General features: G+C 38.2%; 2 protein-coding genes across 2 annotated transcripts in view; one reads left to right on the forward strand and one right to left on the reverse strand.

Moving 5' to 3' along the window:
* SMAD9 (SMAD family member 9) overlaps positions 1 to 22,176 on the reverse strand; it is a 157,594-nt gene that overhangs the window by 75,793 nt on the left and 59,625 nt on the right. The gene's annotated exons all lie outside the window — the stretch shown is intronic.
* Positions 1 to 22,176, forward strand: part of RFXAP (regulatory factor X associated protein) — a 48,359-nt gene that overhangs the window by 13,789 nt on the left and 12,394 nt on the right. The window lies entirely within an intron of this gene.

The following is a 22,176-nucleotide window of genomic DNA, read 5'->3' on the forward strand; positions in this document are numbered from 1 at the left end:
TTGAATGTGACAATCAGTAGCTGGCATTTTTTACCAATTTTAAATTAGTTGGTTTGGTTCCAAAATGACAGTCATTAGAGGAGAGAAATCATCAGGATACTATAAAACATCACAGCATACTCTTCCAACATGAAGCTATCACTCTGAAGAAAAGAAAAATCAAACGCAAAAGCACCTCCTTCAAAGCTAGGTAGATCTACACTACATTGCAGTCAGTGCAATAATTGTGGTTTATACCCAAAAAGACTACAGGCTGTATAGATGAAAAAGGTAACAAGGAATATTATTGTATTTGTTCCTCAATTGACAAAATGAAGGATTAATCCTAGATCCTCAAAGCTGAATTAATCATGAATTCAGTGGAATTGTGGGACTAATTATCTCTAAGGATCTGAGCCAAAGCAGTTTGCTAAAGGTCACCAGGGAGTCTTTGGCCAGCCTGTGAAGAAAAGGAAGATGAATTAGTTAAATATGCACCCAAAACTATGACCAAACACTGTCTCCAACTTCTGTTTACAGCAGTTAGGAATCCCAAGAAGACCACTTTGATGATAACCTCTCTGAAATTTTGAATGCAGCAACACAAACAACTAACAGGCATGAGAGTTGTGACTTTGCAAAGTATTAGTCACCCTGTAGTGACTGTTCTTTAAACTGTGGTTAAGTGTCAAGTGGTTTATACTTTGGTGAGTACAGGCTAAGCTACCTGGCATTTACTGTGGGATGAAAACATTCTCATAGGCTCTCCCAGCAGAATAGCTACTGTGGTGTAAATTTGCCCTGTGGCAACCTATTCATGCAGCCAGTCATTCCTTCTGCTAACTTCCAGGGATTAGCTGAAGATGTGCCCCATGGGTGAAAAATGTCTACCTCTTTTCATTTTATCCCATTTTTTGTGATAAAGTGTATTAAAATATTTTCCCCCCTCTTTTTTTTCCACTTGTCTAGTTTTGAATATAAAATAGGCTTAGTGCGGTTCTCTGACAGGAGTTCTGTCATTGCTAAGCTGATTAGAAATCCAGGAGCAGCACAGCTGAGCTCTAGTATAAGCTATCAGTAACAATAACCACTGGGAATTACTGTGTACTCCTGAAGAACAAAATCCATTTCAAATCAGAATGAGAGATGTGGAACAGTCAAGGAAGCTTGGACAGTGACTGGGTAGCGTTATCAGTTAAATGGATTTCATAAAACATCAATTTTTCTAAGCTTTATTCACTAACATGATATAAGACCAGGCCCTCAGAGATTCTGCATCTCATCAGGGGCAAAACGTGGCAGCAAAGAGAGAGCTGGACTATAAATCGTTCCTGCTGGCTTGGTTTCTTGAAAGCCTGCAGCAGTGTAATCACTGAACTTTTCAGAGTCCTTGATCACACAGACGGCATGCCCTAAATGAGGGTTCTAATAAAATGCCTCCAAAATGCATTATCAAGCAGCACATAAAACTGCTGTACATGCAGAACTCTTGGCATGAATCAAAGTTTTGAAGGCTGCATTAAGCCGATGAGGAACTTTATGAAGTGGAAGGACGTTTTTTCTGTCTCTGTTTTCTGACATCATTGTCACAATTTGGGTCTGATATGGGCCAGCTATATATATGAGCCACTGCATAAGTGTGTGAGCTGCCGGGTAACACACCAGCACTTCTGTTACAGAAGCAATCCTGGTGGCTCCATTCACTGAACAACACTGGGTGACCCTATGACAGCACGTGGTGGTGTGGCAATGGCAGGCAAGTGGACTGTTGCATGAAAACTGTCTACATCCATACATTTGTTGTAGAACAGCAAGTCCAACAACTATTGCTTTCTCCTCACCTTCATCTCCCTCTGCAATGGAATGCTGTTGTTACCTTGCTGCTATTTAATCCTTACCATGATTTTGGCCGTTTCCCTGAGAGATCATTCTGCTCCTTAATAAGAAAAAGTGGTCTTACGTAAGTAGCTAGAATTATCAGGCATTACTGGTACAACAAAATTATTGCAAGTTTCCTCAGACTTCTTTTTTTGAGCTACTTCCTTCCTAATTTGGAAGAACTAACTATATGTGCAAGAGGAAACAAAGGCTCCTTATAAATCCATTTTTTTCTCTGTTCAAATAGCTAATGCACAATGCAAGACAAGAGATCTAGGACTGAGGCAATTTTCTCTCCATATAGACCACTAAAGACACTTCAAAATCTCCACTGAGTCACATTGAAGAATATCTTGCATCAGGTGTTTGCTTGCTCTTAATCTAAAGCTGAATGACCTTGCAACTTATCATAGAACCATAGAATGGTTTGTGTGGGAAGGGACCTTAAAGATTATTTAGTTCCAACCCTGCCTGCCGTGGGAAGTGACACCTTCCACTAGACTAGGTTGCCCAAAGCCCCATCCAGCCTGGCTGTGGACAGTTCCAAGGATGGGGCATCCACAACTTCTCTGGGCAACCCGTGCAAGTGGTTTGCTACCCTCACAGTAAATATTTTCTTCCTAATATCCAATCTAAATATCTCTTTTAGTTTAAAGCCATTGGTTCTTGTCTTGTTATAAGAGTTGTCCCAAAGCCACAATTCCAATGGCAACCTCATCTGGAATTCCTTAAATCATGTTATCCCTAGATTTCCCCAGGACTCTGCATTTGATCATGTTTGGTTGTGGGCCCTCCTGTGGGGGTCCAGATGCCTAGTTGTTTTATACAAACCCTTCAACAGTGAAAGCTATCATACCAGAATCTGGCACTGACTAACAAAGATCACTCCACATGATACTATGTTTGGGGGTGTGGGAAACTAGGGGTTGGGGTTCCTGTTCACAGCATAGCTTCTGGTTTTATTCAAGGACTCTGTAAGCTGATGATCATTCCAGAGGAGGGAACCCAGGTTTTCACCTCATAAAATTCTCAGCTGTGATACTTACAGTCTCTTTGAGGACTCATCTCTTGACCCTACTGTGCTTGCCTTCCTGTGGCTGCTTAGAGGTTTCTCTTGGAGGTGCTGTGGGTACCCTGCCCCTCTCAGATGTACAGCCTTAAGGCTAATAAGGAAGGGTCGATGGCTCACCTCCTGTGAGATTGATGAGGATGCTGAATCTAATTAGAACACCTTCTGGATGATTGAGACTCTTAGAAGATGTGAATTCTGTTCTGTGAAGGATGAGCACTGTATGTAGCACTCAAGCTGAAAGAGGCACTTAATGTGGGTTCCTATCTCTGATGGTAGAGAAGGACTGGAGTTCAATCACTCCTTTTCCAGTGGACTAACTCCTGTGTTTTCCAGATTGCTCTTTGGAAATGCCCTGGAACATGCCTATGACTTATGTAGAAAACAGCATGAAGTGCTAGATGCTCTACTGCATTTGTGTTTCACCACCTCACTCTAACAATGGTGCTAGCTGACACCTACATCCCTTCCTGTTCTCCATGTCTTAACTCTTCATACTGTCTGCCTTGGCTCCTAATTCACATGCTCCTTCATCCTCTGCTAAGGCTGAAGGGCTACTTCTTAACTACTGTAATATCCATGTGGGAGACATATCAGCAGGTATTGTGGATCTTTTTAAAATTGACTTAATACCAGAAGTCTCATTAGATTTGGTCACAGCACTATTTATAATTTTCACTTTATTTATAATTTCCACAAATGTAAATACAAGACGGGCATATAACTGCCACTGGGACCTGTAGCACAGATCCTTCAAAATCCCTGTTTCTCATCTTTTAAATACATAACTAATCCTGTGGTCCCATGCCAAGATTCTTAATTTCTCACCACAGTCACCTCTCCTGGGGCTGGTGGTGGCTGCATCTGCAAGAGAATTATGAGTCAATCATGAGTCATGACAAACCAAATGTTGTGCACAATTAACTGCCAACTCACAGTTTTAAAGAGACGCTGATCCTGTTATGGTTGCAGTGACTTATAAATAATTACGATTCCTGGGATAGATTTCTTGTTTTCTGAATTGATACAGTCAGATCACAGAATCACAGAGTTGCAGAATCACAGTTACCAAGATCGGAAGAGACCTTCAAGACCATCTAGTCCAAATGTCAACCTAGCACCACCATAATCACCCCTAAACCATATCCCCAAGTGCCACATCCAGACACATCTGGAACACTTCCAGAAATAGTGACCAGCACCTCCCTGGGCAATTTATTCTAATGCCTAACCACAGTTTCACCACAATGAAAAGAAAATTTCTAATATCTAATCTGAACCTTGTCTGGTGCAACTTAAGACCATTTTCTCTCATCCTTTCACTTGATGGCACACTCTTACCAGCACAGACCATTCACAGATATGTACATTCTTGTGGAGGAAAATCTGGTGCTAGAAGCCAAACAGGAATCTGCAGTTTACAGTGCACACTTGTAATTCCAATGCCAGCACTTGAACACAGAATGGTTATTCTGGACTTTTCTAATGTTCTGTTCTTTCTTACAAATGACTGTTAGAGATTTAAGGCCTGCCTATGCTTTAGACACTGTTAATATTTACAGAACTGATAATAATAGTCAGTGATAAAGAACAGCGTTTACATAGAAATGTTAGTTACTTGTCCATCTTCTATTCCAAGGCATTTCACAGACTGATGGATATGAGATCACCTCCATTTCCTGATGGAGAGAAAGCAATCTGCAAATAGGGATGGTCAAGTATGAAAATTCTGTGACAGTGTATCCAGCATCTAGTAGATATGATGCCATACTGTCGTTTTTTATATGTGGGGGTATAAAAGTAAATTGAGCCAGAGCAAAACCACGACACATACATTCCTTTTTGCATAGAGAAATAGGCAGGGCCTACTGCTTCAGTACTTTGTTGGTGTTCAGGTCTTGAAAGTATTTGCCTCAGATATCTGTTGTAAATGGTTCCATGGGGTTTTTTATATGGTTGAACACCTATGAGAAAAATGGTCATGTTATACTTTTTCCATTTTTCTCTTGTTTTTCCAGTGAATCTTTCAGAATCAATTCTTCACAGGGAAGACTGAGTCCAAGACTTTTGTGGAGTTATGCCAACAGAGAATTTGGCCCCAGGTTTCTTCTTGTGTATGATGAATTGACAGTCTTGTACCTATTAGCCAAAGGGAGCAGATGGAAGAAATTACAGTGACAATTTTTTTCTAGTGGTATGTTTCAAAGAAACCACAAAATATTGCAGGGAAGTCTTTCCCTTCTGTTATTCTATGTATCAAATGCAGGTATCAGGAAGCCAGAAGTGCCCATTTCAGTACAATTTCCCAGTACCATTTCATAACAGTCAGTGTATTAGCTGTTTTGTTGTTCTTGCCCCCCATCCAGTTTCTGGGAAACAAACAAACAAACAAAAGAAAAAAAAAAAAAAAAAAAGAAAAGGTTCATATTCAGACATTCTATTATGTTTTTTGGTTTTTTTTAAACTACAGTGAACCCCACTGATTACTGCAATTGTGACTAAAGTACGACCTCTGGGATTCTGTCAAGTCTTCCGCTATGGAGGACACTTGATTGTTCTGCTAAAGCTGTGAACTCAAGTTTATAAATACAAGTCTAGAGCCTATTTGGTTTTGATCCAGCTGTAAACGGATATGGAATCATGGCCAGACAGGTTACAAGCTGCTACCTACAAGAACCACAATGACCTTTCCAAACAAATACAATGGTCTTTTTTAAGATTCTTGTCTCATAAACCTCATATTCACTAGGATATTAGCTCTTAGTCTCAGTGAAATCTCCTACAAATACTACTATGAAAGAGTCAGCTTAAGGGGAAACTGTGATATGATCAGGAATAACCTTTCCCCCATGTTTTTAAGAATATGAAATTGGCTGCAAGAGTCAAAAGAAGTATTCATCTACCCTAGGATTCAGCCCTCAAAATGAGTTACTGTGTGGTTTGTCAGAGGTAGCACTTGATATGTGGCACATATGGCCTCAGATATCTCAGTTTAGCTACGTTCCTCTTGGCAATAACTCTCAGTTTCCCAGAAGAATGGACCATAAATAATTGCCAGTATCCAACAACTGATAACAGAACTGGTGCTTCTGGGAATCACAGAACCTGAATACAAGGGCAGTGACAGACAAGACACCAGGAAATACCAGCTCCTCCCACGTTTTTATTCTCTTTTCTCCCACCCACTGACTAAAGCACCAGCCAGCGGAGTAGAGCAAGGTTTTAGTCAATCATGTGCCCATGGCAGCAGACAGACTTCAAAGGTGCCAGGAACAGATGGTAATATCCCTTAGTTAAGGGATGTTTGCTGAAACAAATTGAGCAGATTGTGGCACTGAAGGCTAGTTTCTTTTGAGAGGAAAAAATGAGAAAAGGAAGAAAACAACAACAACAATCCCAGGAGAACAGAGCTTAGCAGACTGGATAAAGGTAATAAGAACAGTACTCTCACAGTAGTGTTTCTTCCAAATGCTCCCATGGCAGCTATGCAGCAAATAATCATTTGAAGACTTCCTGAGCCAGAGGTATTGTCACTATGTATATCAGAACTGTACTGTGCAATTGTGACATATGCAACGGATATTTTAACCATATGTTGCATATAACACCATTGCACCTCACACAATACATCTGCATTTTACTTTGGTTGAAATTTTCTTTCGTGAATTCCTCCAGTCACTCTGAATTATGCAAACTTGTACCCATAACTTTCTGCAGGGAAACTTTCCACAGCTTGACTGAATACTGTATGAAAATTCACCTCTTTTGTTTGCTTTTATCTAGTCATCTGCTGGTTTCACTTGAAGTTCTCTTGCTTTTGTACTGGATGAAACAGCTTATAATAAAAATTTATAATTTTCTTTTCTAGCCACTCATTTTCATAGAGCTTTTACCCTCTCAGTTATCTCTCTGCCAGTATACTCTCTTGTCTATTTATTATTTAGCAGTTCCATACCTTTTATCATTCTTATCACTCATCTCTGTGCTTCTTCCAGGTTTGTTATTGCCCTTGAGATAGAATAACCAGAACTGTACTGAGCAACTACAAGTATACTATGCACATTATTTTCTGTTTTGTTTACCATTGTTTTCCTGATAATTTTTAATACACTAGTTCCTTTTTGCTTCCAAACAAAATAATTATGAATACATTAGAGAAATAACAAGAAAATAGCCTAGATTATCGCTTAGCACCAGTGAGGTAAGAACTGATCTTGGCATACCGAATGCAAGAGCAGCAAAGATGCTATAGGTGTAAAGAAATCACACATATGCTCATAACTCGTATAAAGACCACTGCCTCCTACTGACGCCTGAGGAACTGTCTTAAATTAGAACTTATGTTAAAAATAATACTTTGATTAACCTTTGGCTTTTCTTGCCAGCATTTATTGCTCTGTGGAAGGGCTATGACATTTCCAAGTGGCCAGTGTTTGAGCATATTTTGAGACTCACTGGATCAGAAGGAGATTTAGATTAAGACTTTACAGTTCTCAGATGGGACAGCTTCCTAACGAGCTTTCATTACTTGCATGGAAGCTGGGGTTTGTGAGGCTACTGCTTGCTGACACTGTTAGCTAGCAGCCCAGAAGAAGGTGCCTCCAGCAATTCCAAGTTTTTTATTTGGGAGGAAATACTTCCACGCTTTATAATTATGATGATTAAGACTGATTTAATTTTGATCCAGCAAAAGGTCTTTGAATACTAAAGCATTTCTTTCAGTTCAGTGTTTTCCATAGAGATTTGGCTGGAGTCAACACAAACACAAGGCACCATTTGGAGAACAGGCACTGCGAGGATGCTTCTCAGAATTTTGTGGCTTTGACAAGTAATCAAGGTTTGAAATTTGAGCCACGACAGGCAGAATTTTAAGCAGGAAAACAAGGAAATGAATATGCATAGAGACAGAGTAGCATCAACTGAATGAGAGCAACAACAGAACTGCTATAGCTGTGTTATCAGTGCTTTGGAGAGATTTTTATGGCACACATAAGAAAACTGAGAAGAGTGAAGCTTGAGAGAAATTTGTCTTCTGAGAATGACCAATAAAGGAAAAAGAAGCCAAAGGAGAGAAGACTAATTTAGAACTAGGTATGGGTGATCCATAATATTTCCAGTATCAGGTTCAACTTGATTTACTCAAGCTATTCAGAGATGCTGATGCTGAAGGGAACACTTAAAATTCTTGGGCCTTATCTACAGAACAGATCTGTTGTGGAGAAAATGGAAAAACATTAAAAGTTCAACTTCTTCGCATGTTGTTCTACATTTCAACTCACTAAACTACCCTGTTGTAGCCCCATCAGAATCCTGCAGCACTCACAATTTCAGGCATCCCTTCCTGAAGAAATCTGGAATATTTTCATTCACTAGAGAATCCCATGGAATTGTCTGAAGACAAATCTAACTCCCTTATACTCAAGTCAAAAACATAAGTTCATTTAAAATCAAGACTAGGGTTTGCTATTTCAATAAAAGCTCTCTAGGCTTTGCAAGAATGAGATGGGTAAAAAAAGGAAACTAACCCTGCTGGATGAAATTAGCGATGGTGGAGTTTTTGATCATATAGGGCTTGTAAATGTCCTTCCTTCCTTACTGCACCATAGTTTACTTCCTGGCCCCACAATCTCTGAGAGTGGCATACTCTACTCAGCAAGAGAGCAAATATTCTCACATTTCCAGTTTTCCAAACAGGTCTTTTATTATTGTGTTTTGAGAGGGATGAGAAGTGTTGATTTATTAGCCTTTTTTTTTTTTTCTTAACAAACAGATTATCACCAGTATGTCTTTGGCTTTAACTTATTTGACCTGTTTAACATGTTTCAGCTTATTTAGATAATTTTAGCTTTTGCCATTTTCTTATGATGATTCTTGGCAATGTCAGTTGATGATTCTGGGACTTTTAGTAGGTGCAGCATGGCAAATGGCAGAGACAGTCTCTGTGTCACAAGAATTTCTGGGTGAGTACCAGAAAGAACACAATCTGGTAGGTAAAACATACCTCACCCACATGAGAATAGGGACTTAACACATTTTCTTTTCAAGAAATTTTTCTTGATGGCTCATACCTCATACCTCATCCCTCCCATATCCTTCCTCCCTCTTCTCTGTGAAGAGGGAGGTGAAGTACAGGTGTCTTTTCTACAATTAATCTCAAATATTCACAGCTAGAGCAGTAGAAATAGTTTTCCTTGAGCTAGAACCTTTTAATATTTAATTTTGGAACATATTAATTTATTTGTATGGATATCAGTATGGATAGTTATCAGACAGTGGGACCAGAAAATAATTAGCTTTTATATAAAACTTTAAAGGGAAAGCCCAGGTCAAGAATTTTTAGAATTAGAATTTTGTTCCATTTCTTTCCTCTGGACCAGAAGTCACAGGATAGCTTTGAAAACTAGAAATTACATGCTGCAGGGGACAGAGAATTGTGTCAATGTATGTTATGCTTCTTGGTTTCTGCAAGCTATAACCACCCCCCAGCCAAGCCTTTCTGCTGGGAAGCCTTTCTGTTGGCATATGCATGGGAACAGCAAGATGAAATGCTACTTCTAGGAGAAAATGGAAGTATAAAAAATCTTCAGACCTTTGCGACCTTTGCTGTGAGACTGCTTTGTCCTTGCATGGCAAGGGCTGCCAGAACTAGCAGTGTCTTGGGGAGACAGAAAATTTTGCCTATTTCTTCTGTTGTTCCCACATAATCTGCAAAACCTGTCCCTTACGCTGACTGTACTGCTGTGGTCTCAGCCTACTGGACAGTCACTACAGTGACAACTTCTCTGTAAGGAAGTGTTCTTCTTTGTAAGATCATTCAGGTCAGAACATTTCAAATATATAATTGTGTATGAAGCTACCAGGTCTTTCTTTGCTGTATCTCTTTTGAGATATGAAATACCTACAGAACATGTTTCCGCTAGATTTGGGTTGTCCAGTATATTTAAACAGGCAACAGTATTACAACCTTCTTCTAGTTAGTATGACTGAGCCCTGTGGTCCTCTGATATTAATAACCTGAGTACTATCAAAAGTAAGATTCATGGTATCTATAGCTGAACTGAAGGGAGGTTACAGACTTCACAAATGGAAAGTGGGTATTGAATCACCTGATTTGAATCTCCAGTATTTCACAGACCATTTCACAGATGTATCACCCAGCTCCTCTTTTATTGTGCTATCTTGTGTTTGGCTAAACACATTTTCCAGCAATCTAGCTAGGCTTGAATCCAAGAAACAGAAAGCTGGAAAATCCACCGCTGTTTTATTAGCTTAGTTCAGTGGTTAATTAGCTTCACTGTTAAAAATTTGTGCCTAATGTCCCATTTGAATCTGTATGACTTTAGTTTCCTGAAACTGGTGTTTGGGGTTTTTTGTTTGTTTGTTTGTTTTCCCTCCTGAGGTTTTCCTTATTTAATTCAATTTAATTTAATTCACTTACTATTAATTTCTCTTCAAAAAACTACTTATAATGATATCACATCTCAGGTTTTCTTATTGAGTGAACTTGATGCCTCACTCTAAAGCCATTCTTGTACTTAAATCTCTGCTGTAAAGGGTGGGGTATTTTTGGTTTATTTTTTGTTGTTTTCCATGCATATATTCAATTTTTATAAATTTTTTCTGAAACAGAAAAGCTCAGGTAACTTCTCAGTTATATTTCACAACAAAGTTTCGCCAGTGTTCCATAAGAAAATGAACTTGTGTCCCCTAAGTGTGAGTATTGAAAATGACATTTTTACCTGAACATCACAGTGGGAGGTTTTGTGAGATGCTTGCATATTGTGACCTTTAAATCATTTTCAGAAACCATGTTCTTGCAGTAAAAGTTCACCATTCTGTGAACTTGGCCTGAATTTCATGTTCTTAGTCTTGTACTGTGCTAAAGCACATTTTTAGAGGATGACAGGAACACAGCCACAGTCTGTAATTTACCATACCATGTACCTTCATACAGCCTGCAAATTTCATCAGCTCTTTGTATTTATTTTCACATCATTAATTCAAATGTTGAAAAATATCAAAATTACTGCAGGTCCATGTAAAATCCCACTGCAGACATTCAAACTCAGTTATGACTCTATGTGGACAATTCATCATTGGCACCTGTTTAAAAAATTACTTCCAGTAATATGTTCTTACTGTTCCTTTACTCTTCATATACAATACTGATCTTAATCAGAACACAGTGGTGTGCAGCCAAATTACTTACCAAAGCCTAAATAAATTACACTTTGTACTTTTCTCAAACATACACTACCTTAAAAATACAATTAAAAACATTCAAAAACCCCCAACCAAAATCAGACTCAACTTTAAAAGTTCTATTTCCTACGAAAATGAACTTTCATTGGCAGTTGTTGTATATTTGATATCCAACTCCTTGATAGTTGTGATTCATGTCTAGTCTTGACTACTGAAGATTTATACACTTGTGACTTACATCACAATAACCAGTATATATTGCTTTAAGCCATCATCCCTGTCTTTGGAATATTACTGCAGCATTGACAATCTTCTTGCCTCTTGGAACAACTGTGGTTTTCCAAAATTTATTAAAACTGAATTTCAACAGAAAAGGGATCCAGCTCCTCTGGTCTCTGGGTACAAATTATACAGGCCTGCAGATTTAACAGAACTTTTCTTTTGCAGATGTTTAATATCCTTCTTAGTTGCTATGGAAATGAAAGATACTTTTAATTTTCTCTTATGATGGGAAAAAAGCATGGTACTTTTTTCAATGAATTAATAGAAATATTTATTAAACCTCTGTTGTTTTCCTTAATAGTAACTTTATCATCTCCCTTTAACAGCAAATCTAGGAAGAATTTCTTTTCTAAAAATCTTCAGCTTCTCCTTTATTTTATTTGTTGATAACATTCTTAGCCACTTCTTTACATTTCATGATCATATATGCCTCCTTACCCATTTTTCATTACATATCATTTTGTATTCACAAGTCCTGCCCTGGCTATATTACTGTGCCAAGACTTCCTCTAAGCCAAAGTTGTCCTTTCTGATAAATTGGAACTGTCTTTTTCAACCATCTAATAAAATCTTCCTTAAAATCAACTATTTTCTGGGTTTTTTTCCCCTACACTATTTTGCTCACAATTTTTTAAAAGTTAACTCCTATATGCATGATGTGTATCTTAATGCATAGTACATATTTCTATAATTACTGTTTAGGGTAATCTTTTTTCCACAATTAATCTTGGCTACTGGTTCACCAATCTTGTACTCTATGATTAATTCTTCTTTACTGTAATCTGGCACTTAATAGGGCAGTATCTCTCATGTAAGAAAATTACTATCTCAAATTTTTAGAAAGTGTAATAATGTCTTAGCACTGGCAGTCTGAGCCCTCTCTCGGTACTCTACACTTTTAATGTAACAGGATGATGTATTTTGTTATAGAATAAACTGCTGTTAAAAGACCAAAAGTTTTGTCGATTTTCCTGGCTAGGGCATGCTTGAAAGACCATTACTTTAAGTACAATCACTTTATTATATAGGAGTAAAGAAGCAGATTACTTTAAGTACAATCACTTTATTATGTAGGAGTAAAGAAGGCTAGACATCAGTTAAAGAACAATTCTCATGGATTACATTAATACACTAAGCAGTGCTGGCTGTCTTGCCTGTCAACAAGCTACCAAGAAATTAAGGATACTATATATAAGCTCAAGTCTGCTGCCAGTGGAAATAGGCCAAACACAGCTGCAATTGGCCACGTCATTGCAAACATCTGACACACTTACTCTTGTAACAGGGGATCCAGGTCATGGGCAAACTAGGCAGACTAAACAGAGTGAAATAAATCATTAGCCTTCAGGGATCCCATTGCAGTCAGTAGTGGTGACTTATTTTTATATAAATGTTTCTTTTTCTTTCTTCCTACAAGCCAGATGGATCTTCCAGACCTTGCCTTAGTAAAGTAAAGGCATTGTGATTTCCTTGACAGTAAAGCTTGAGTAGAAGAAGAGATTGTCAACAAATAAATGGCTTGTAGGTCCCAGTTCATCTCTGAGTGGTATTTGCATATAACTATGTGGAAATTGGCAGGGTTGACCTTCAATCAGAGCTGAATTTTGCAATTAGTATTTCTTCACACTAGATAGTAAACAAATATACATAGACATAGAGTCACTTTATTCATACTGTTTTAAAAACAATGTAACCAATAGTGCCTGTTTAAAAATAGATGAGACAGCAGACTGTAACATCTAGATTCTCTGGATCTAAAGGTCTTTTGTAATACAGATAGTTTCAGGGGAAGACAATGATTTAAACTTCCAGCTTGTGTTTATTATATAAAACACAGCATTTGTATTTTTCATCACCACTAATCAAGTCCAAAATCTGCATCTGTGTACTCCTTACGCTTTATTCTCAAAGCACTGGTCTGAAGCTACTGGTCGTACTCATTTCAGTATAAAGAAGAGGTAAGGAAACTCTTGGTGGATTGGAGTGCCAAAGACAAGCAAAGAGGAACAGATTTACAGTTTCCAGACTTTTACATGTTTCTAAACATGACTTATAATTATTTATTGAGAAAAAGCAGCTGAGTAAGAATTACCTAGTCCTTAGTCAACTTTTACACATTACTTGGAATAAGACTGTCTTCACTAAAACTCTTATGTGAAGAATAATTTATAGTAAGAAAATAATACCACAGGAACCATTTTCTCTATTACATAACATTGTACAACAGTTGCAATATAAAGAGGAACATTTAGAAGTAGTCAAATTATTTAATACTAAATATTCTGTTGAAAAGAGATAAGTCATAATTATCAGTATGTTAATATAGGGGGAGCCAAACAGAATTCCTCAATGGCCTGAGGATATTCAAGTTGCATTTTAAGCTTCCTACCTCTGCTTTCAATAATTTAAATGCCAAACTCTATACAGGGTGCACAAAGCAGTCTAGAAAGCCAAGATGGAGGGCAGAATCATCTAGGCTGCACATTTTTCACTTTGAAACACAATTCAATGGATTGTGTGGCACAGACTGCTGTAAGACTGCTCACAAAACATAGAAAAGGATCTTCAATGCTACCAATTCATTAAGCCTACAAGTTGACATCTATCTAGAACATGAAATTAACTTCACAATTACACATATAAACTCTTCAGGGAGCACTTGTCCTTACTTCTCTTGACATTTAATATGCCAAGGCCACTCAGCACTTTTTCCATATTTCCCATACAGTTATCCGTGAATCTTTCTACCTTTTAAGGTAGACTTGCAGATTCAACAACTCATTTTCTCCTCTAGGATAGTAGCTGTGGCCCTTGGGAAGTGAGGAATCCTACTTTTCTGCAAGTCATTTACTCCGTACCATTTATAAAGTTCATTACGTATCGTCAACTCAAAAGAAAACCATTACAGAACACTCCACTGGAGAGTTACTGAAAACCTGCAGCAGCTGAGGTGGAACTGTTCAAAGAGGAAAATATGCCCCGCTTCTTTAAGGAGGTGGTCTCCTCTAAGTGCTATAACACAATAACTCCTCCACAAAGCTCCACGACTATCTGCCTCTTCTTGGAAAAACGATGTATCTGAAGCTGACCATCTCCAATGTACAAAGGAACATAATCTTCTTTAATGTTCCTGTACCAGAATATGCAACCAGTAGCATTAGTCAGCACAGCTATTAAGTCTGCAGTGACCAAATGAACTTCTATTTTTCTGTATGCAGATAGCTGCTTCTAAAACAATAACCAGGATCTGGTCAAGGTCTGAGTGTCTACTGAATAATACAAGCCATTGATCCCAACTGGGAGAAGTTCAGCCTGTGGCTGAACAACATTTATTCTTCAACAGCATTTATCCTTCAGGCTGGAATGGATAAGAATTACATAGAACCAGATGTGCCTTGGCCAAATGGGACTTCTGGGTTCACAAAAACTTTCTGTAAAAACACATAGAGGAGCTCTTTTGCCTAGAAATAGCTTTTGATGCTGAAATACAACAAAGTCTGTGACATGCCTCCAGAAATACTTGCATCAGTTGTGTGAAGCTGCAATTCCAGAATGGTAAAATGACTGTAGATCAATACAAATGCTTAAGGTAAGGTTGTGTGACAGGACCCTGACTCCTCCAAAATTAAACTGTTTAAATATCTAGCTTTAATAGAATGACTTTGAAAACAGGTGGGTACCCAAGGGCTTTCCAACAGGCTGTTTATCATAGATGCTTCAGGGGCAGCATTCAGGTACAAATTAGACATATTCTTGGTTGCCAAGATGAAAGGCAGAATAGCTGTATGCACACAGTACAAAGATAGCAGACAGCATACTTGTCTAGAAAATGTTACTCCTGTACCCAAATACACAAGTCTTCTAAAGCCAGCCTAAGAAAGGAGAGAATAAATAGCTTAGGAAGAAATTTGTTGTTTTCTGAGTATCAAGCCAAGGTTCAGTCATGCACAGTGATAATTCCTTTACCTCTTACCCACAGAAATGTACCCCTTTTGATCTCTCATAGCCTGAGCCTGGTCATAATAAAGTCCCTACATATGAACTCCCGTTGTACCTATATTTGCCAAGCATTTCAAACAGAACAGGAATAGGTTATTTAGCAGAATATAACAAAAGAGTTTAAAAGCCATGAATTTAACTCCTTTTTCCCTGACTTTCTGTAAAGGAGAAGAGTGGCCTAGTAGAGCATATATATATATATATATAATATATTATTATATATAGATACATATAGATATATATAAGGAACCTACAAGTCTTATTTACTTACAGTTCTTAACATGCAATTTCATAAACCAGATCATTTTGACTTTCCCGTGCCAGGAACATTCTATGCCTCTGTCCTTCCCTTTCTGGGTGCTTGCCCCATCGCTGCAGTACAAAGAAGACAAAGGGATTGTGATTCTCTTACTCTTTGAAGAATGGTGGCTTAAACAGAACACATCAAAACAAACTTCTCAGCCTCGTATTGAAAAACAAAACAGAAAAATGTGTAGAAGAACTGACAAAGTTGCTATTTCACAGCTTCAACGAAGTGCTAGAAAAGTGTGCAAAAATAGCTCCAGTTCAAGAAAGAAATTCTTGTTAATGGGTCAGAACCATCCCCTTCCATGAAGGGGACTCTCAGTTGTGAAATACATCTTTCAGAAAAACTAGGCACCTTTGATAACACTTACATGTGAGAAATGTGTGGCATTAAGCCAGAAATAGAACATAAATTTTGCTGTCCAAATAACTACGCCAGAAGTAAATCATCCAGCTTTTGCATGAAATGACATGTAAAACATACTTATGAGAACTATACAGGAAGTATTTCACTGCTCGATTTAAGTGACAAAAGACTACAAAGAACACAACTTGTGAGTAACTTGTGGAGTGACCCAAAGGTGTGACTCCGATAGATCATGAAAGGAAGTCAACGACAATAAGCTCAACATGACCCAGAATGTGTGCTTGCAGCCCAGAAAGCCAGTTGTATTCTGGGCTGCATCAAAAGCAGCATGGTCAGCACGGTGAGGGAGGTGATTCTGCCCCTCTGCTCCGTGCTTATGAGTACTGCTTATGAGTCCCAAGATAGGGGTGGTGAGACATGGGCACAGATTGCCCAGAGATGTTGTGGATGTCCCACTCCTGGAAGTGTTCAAAGCCAAGACTGAACTGGGTTTTGAGCAGCCTGGTCTTGTGGAAAATGCCCTTGCCCATGACAGGGGAGTTGGAACTAGATGATCTTTAAGGTCCCTTCCAATCCAAACTGTTCTATGATTTTATGTATGCCAGCACAAAGGCCAAAACACACGATCAATGTTAGCAATTGTTATAAAATAGGAAGGAAAAGATGCTGACATTCAGATACAGTTACGAGTTGCTTGTATTTGGCAGCCACAGCTGTTGGCAATGGACAAAGCAGCTAATGTGACATATTTCCCTGCCAACAGAGGATTACTTCCCTTATCTAGAGCTTTGCTTCCATCTAGTTTTAACTTCCTTAATAAGCAAGGCTCTCCCTTCTTCTACTGAAAGAGAATGTTTCATACTCTAAAGCCAAGCTCGCTCCTTTTCCTTTTTTTGATTTTTTTGGGTAAATATATCCTGTTATTGACATTTACTGCCTCATTAAGCAGAGTGACTATCCCTACTTTTGCTACAGTAAGCCATTTTCTTTTCTGTTATTCACGGTTTCTTGGCTATAAGGAGAGAGATGTTGTTTTAAAGTAGGCCTAAATTCAGTAATTTACACTGAGAGGGTATCAATCTGTGAAACAGTAATAACTAGAACTAGCAACACTGACCTCTGCCAAGGTGATAACTGTTCCATACCACAAAGCTGTATATCATGATTTACACAGACTAGGACTCATTTCAGGACACAAGGATCCAAGGATGCTAGCCCCGCATGAGAGAACAGAATGACACTGATCTTGCTCAGATGCCAAAAGCAGTAATCAACCTATACATTCATCATGAATGGAAATCACCTAGACTAACAAAATGTTCAATGTGAGGATCAGAGCATATTCTAACTCCTGTCCCACACACTTTTATTCATGCCTATTTCTGACTGGTTTTATTATATTGTGAATGTGAATGCAATTTTATTTTTAAGCTGAATAATTTATGTCTAATTAAATGTAAATACATGAAAGGGGAGACTTACTTTCAGCAGAGCTGTTTAACTTATCCATTTACATGGGACAAAGATATCCATGCAAAATGAGAGAGGTCCTGGTTTTCTTTCAAAACTTATTTCTTATGACTATTTTTTGTTACAAATTTACTAAACCCAGAACACATATCCTTGATGCAAACAAAACTTCTGTTTAGATTTTTATTTCCATGATTTGCAAAAATAAATTTATCTGCAGTTCACAAAACCTAATGAGTTTCTGAACATACTCATTTCATATATTTGAATGGTGTAAAAGAGGATGTTTATTTTTATAAAGTGAAAAGTTTGATGAAATTGGTATCAAACTTTTGTACACTTATCTGAAAACCAAGCTTTAACAGGCTGACTACAGCAGCTTGAAGTCCTTTGCTTTCTATTATTCATAAGACTTCAGCACCCATTGTCACCTGGGCATTTGTATCAGTAAGCATATTGATCAGTCTGAGCTTTGCTCTCCTTTGAAGGCAGATCTCTTTTTAGACTGCTGAGCTTTTGAATCTTTCCATGACTGTATCACTGTGCAATTCGACTTGAACCCCAAGGGCAGGTAGGAAGAATAAATAGGGAGTTTGCTAAGCAGCACAAGGTACAACAAAGCAGAAAAATCTTATGTGACTATATACATATCTTGACATTTTGATTCCATTAGCAAACGATGTGTTTTTGAAGAGATGTGCTTTAAAAACTATTTGTTCTCAGCCTTTCATCAGTCTTCATTCCCATGCATCTTTTGAGCACCCTTCACTCCTGTTTTAAAAACCCAAATGCTCTCCTTGAGTCAACCTGTTCATTTTATAACAAATAACCTATAGCAATAAGGCTACAAGATAATTTGCATTTAGATTATGTCTCCTTTGTAGGGTTATCACAACACTGGAGGTATGAATTTCATAGTTTCACATCTCATAGAAGTTCTTAGTAGGGCCTGTGCTGTTACAGCAAATGATAAAGACAAATGCACTTCTGTGTAAAAGATAGAAGATAGATAGACAGATAGATAGATAGACATACTGAGTGAAGAAAATTCATATCATAACTCATTGAATAGTGATAAGATAACTTTCAACATTTGAAAATATTACTTCAGCTATAATCATTAGTACTATCTTGGTCTGTATGTAGGAAAAATCAGCCTCTCCAATGATGATTACCTTCCTGAATCATAATCTGTATCTGGTTTTTTAATGCATGTTGTTTCCCAAGACAACTAAGAACTGGATATTAGGAACTAGTATAGAAATCTAGAATATTAAAATGAACTATTTCAAACACAAACAAAAGAGACAGTAGAAAATTACAGAATCCATTTAAACAACAAGATGTCAGCATATGGACAAATTAATTTATTAGATTTCAATAATTGCATTAGGAATCTCCTTTTAATTGCACCTGGGATGACAAAACATGATGCAGCTGGATGGCAATGATGTACAGACTGGTGACAAAATTTTCCAAACATGACACTCCTCCCCCAAGAGCCAGATTGACAGAAGTGCAGCCCAAGGAAAGGACTACTTTATTTCTTTTACATCACAGATTTCTCTTTTCTGAGCAAACTTGGCATATAAGAAAAGAAAGCATCAATGGTAGCTTTTTAAGAAGGGTTTAATTTGTTAGCTCACACTAGTTTAATTCCCGTTTATGTTTCTATGCCCTAAAGGAAGTAGATGATAAGGTTCTTGGGTAAGAAGAATTGGATAAAGCTTCACATTGCAATACCGTAATAGGCTCATTAAATATCAAATTGATTTGCTAATTAATTAACCCTTTCAGTACCTTTGTAAGGTATTGCTGGTTTTCTGCAGCTTTCTGTTGCTCTTTGTTCTTCAGATGAGGAAAATGAGAACTATGGAGTTGAAGTATGCTTCCAGGCACATTCTTCAGTGAGATCCCCATGTGTTACCAAGGTGTCTAAGGTAGAACCCAACCTATTCTAAAAGAGAGGGAGTTTTCACCAGAGTATTTAGTTGGAAACCCTAACTCCATGAAAAATTTTCTCATGTAGCCTTTCACTGCTTCAGTTTACTGCTCTGACCAGCTCATGACAAACCTCTGTGTCTCACAGGGGCTTCAGAGAAGTGGGGGTGAAGGACACAAGCAACTCTTCTTCCTAGGAACTTAAAGGTTATCAACTTCCCATTTCTTTTAATTAGTTATTGTGTGGATATGTGCAGGGAGTGTGGCTGGAGAAAAATGTTATTGCTTTTGGTTCGTTATTACTTTGGATTTTTATTTTAATTAATGTCAATAGCACTTAGAATTTTTAGAAGGAATTCTTTCAAGATGCATTTAAAGAAAAAAAATCTAGAATTATTTCAATGGAACTATAATGTGGAAAAAAACACAACAAACATTTAGTGGCAGCCTCTGTCTTAAGGAGCTGACATCAAAAGAGGTGAGGCAGGAGGAAAAGAAGGCTAGGTGTAACTTCTACATGTTTCACTACTGGCACAGATACAAGGCTGAGTTCTAAAGAAAGCTTTTGGTAAGTTGTCCCAGCATGGCTGTAACAGAGATGAAGACACTGAGGCAGATGTGGGGAGGGTAAATCTTCACTGACAAGAAAAAGAATTTGTAATTCCAGTTTAAACACTACAGCTGGAAGTCACCTTGTCCATATTAGAGGTGGGTCAAAGGCAATGAGGACAGTTACTCTGCTCACTGTGATTTGCCTGTGACTATACCACATCAGTAACTATTTTGACAAATGAGGGAGGACTGTATTATGACAAGATCAAGGGTGAAATGGAATGGCCACAACTGTAAACAGCATAATCATTTACCTTAATGAAAGGAAAAGGGAGTTGTGGTAATTACCAGGGAATAAATGGAGTCAGCACTTTTCTTTAATATGGGATGAACTGATGCGTGCAATGAGACAGGGAAGAGCCCGCAGACAGTAAGGAGGTAAGAAAAATTAAGGGGAAAACAGCAGGTAATCAAGGAGATGGAATTCAATGGGCCTTCTCTGCAGGAGTGAGGAAAATCCAGTGCCTGACACAGAAAGAGTAAGCAAGAGGAACACTGAAGGTAGGCACAACAGTTGCATTACAGGTAATTTTTTTCTTGGAATAAAATGCAAGAGCTTTGCAGAGAAAAAGACAGGACTGAGGAGTGACAAAACATCTAAGATTATGGATAGAGCATTCATTTACTTTGTAGAATAAAGAAATTTACTTAGCAATAATATACGTGGCAGGAATTGGGTGCAGATCAGCTTAACTGCTCAGATGAGCCCTGTAAAGTATCCAAACCACCATGCAGAAGTAACCCAAAGAGAGAATCAATTTCCAAAGGAAGAAAGGGAAAGAAGCAGCATGCTGAAAGCTACATGGGCAACAGCAAGCTAGAGAAAACAAAAAGGCTAAGTGGGAGAAGCCAAACTGCATCACTTTGTCCCCAGTCTGAAGTGACAGTGGCTGAAAAACAAGGACACAAGTACAGCCTACAGACAGCACTTGTGAAGATCAGTGGCAGGAATGTTTGGGTCTAGACAGCCATCACAGGACCAGAGCAGGACAGGAGGCTGAGCAGGCTGACAAGGCATAGAACCCAAGAAGATAAGGGGCTAATGTGTATGTCTCAAGAACAGAGAGTTGGATGGCTGTGAAAGCCAGACAAGGATTGTTGATACTAATAGACAAGGATTGTTGGTACTAACATGCTGTGAGAAAGAACAAGATGTGACTGAAGAAGGGGAACACACAGAGGTAGGACAGCAGTTTTCTGGGACAAACACCCTTGCTCTGGAGATAAGCACAACACAGTACTGTGCAAGTCCAGGAATGAGGCCAAGAAATTGGCAAGGACTGTAGGGGGGGATCAAGACCACCCAAGACACCCAAAGTCCTCCAACCCATTCCCAGAAAGATCTGAAAGAACAGAATGCACATTGTTATAAGTAAAATGAAACTGAGTTGAAATATAGTAATAAAAATTTATTGAAGATTTATAGAAAATGCAAATAAGCAAAACAGCATGCTGGGCGGCCGGGGAGTCTCCTGCTCCACTCACGGCACGCAAGCGCAGTGAACAAAAACAGTAACTTTTATTCCCTTATTGGTTTCCCTCCCATTGTCACTTGTTGTTTTTCTATTGGATCTGAGCTTTGCAGGTCTGATTCTGGTTGGCCTCTCTGCATTCTCGCTTCGGTTGCCAGGTGCTTTCTCCTCCCATAGTTCCAATCAGTCCCTAGACCTTGAGGCCTAGCGTGCAGGCATCTCCAGATGTCTATCTTGGATATTCTGTATTGTTTCAGTTCCTGACTCTTCAATCCTTGTCCTTTCTTTCGTTACTTTATGCGTGTTGTGAGACAATAAGCTTTTTAGAAAAATAAGATACAAAAATATTTACTTAACAAGGCACAATGGTTTGTCTTTCTAGCTTTAGAACTGCAAACTTCATGCTTTTTCAGCTTACAATGCTGATAGATTAATGAACCATTCTACAACTTACAGTTTCTTACCAGTAACAGAACAGTGATTATAATGACATATATATATAAGAATATAACATGCACTACAGTTTAATGAGTAAGCCACTATTACTAATTTGATGAGTAAATTAAACCACTACTACTCATTACAACATGACGACTAAT

The sequence above is a fragment of the Myiozetetes cayanensis genome, unplaced genomic scaffold, assembly GCF_022539395.1.
Source record: "Myiozetetes cayanensis isolate MyiCay16 unplaced genomic scaffold, myiCay2020 scf5-8, whole genome shotgun sequence".
NCBI lineage: Eukaryota > Metazoa > Chordata > Aves > Passeriformes > Tyrannidae > Myiozetetes > Myiozetetes cayanensis.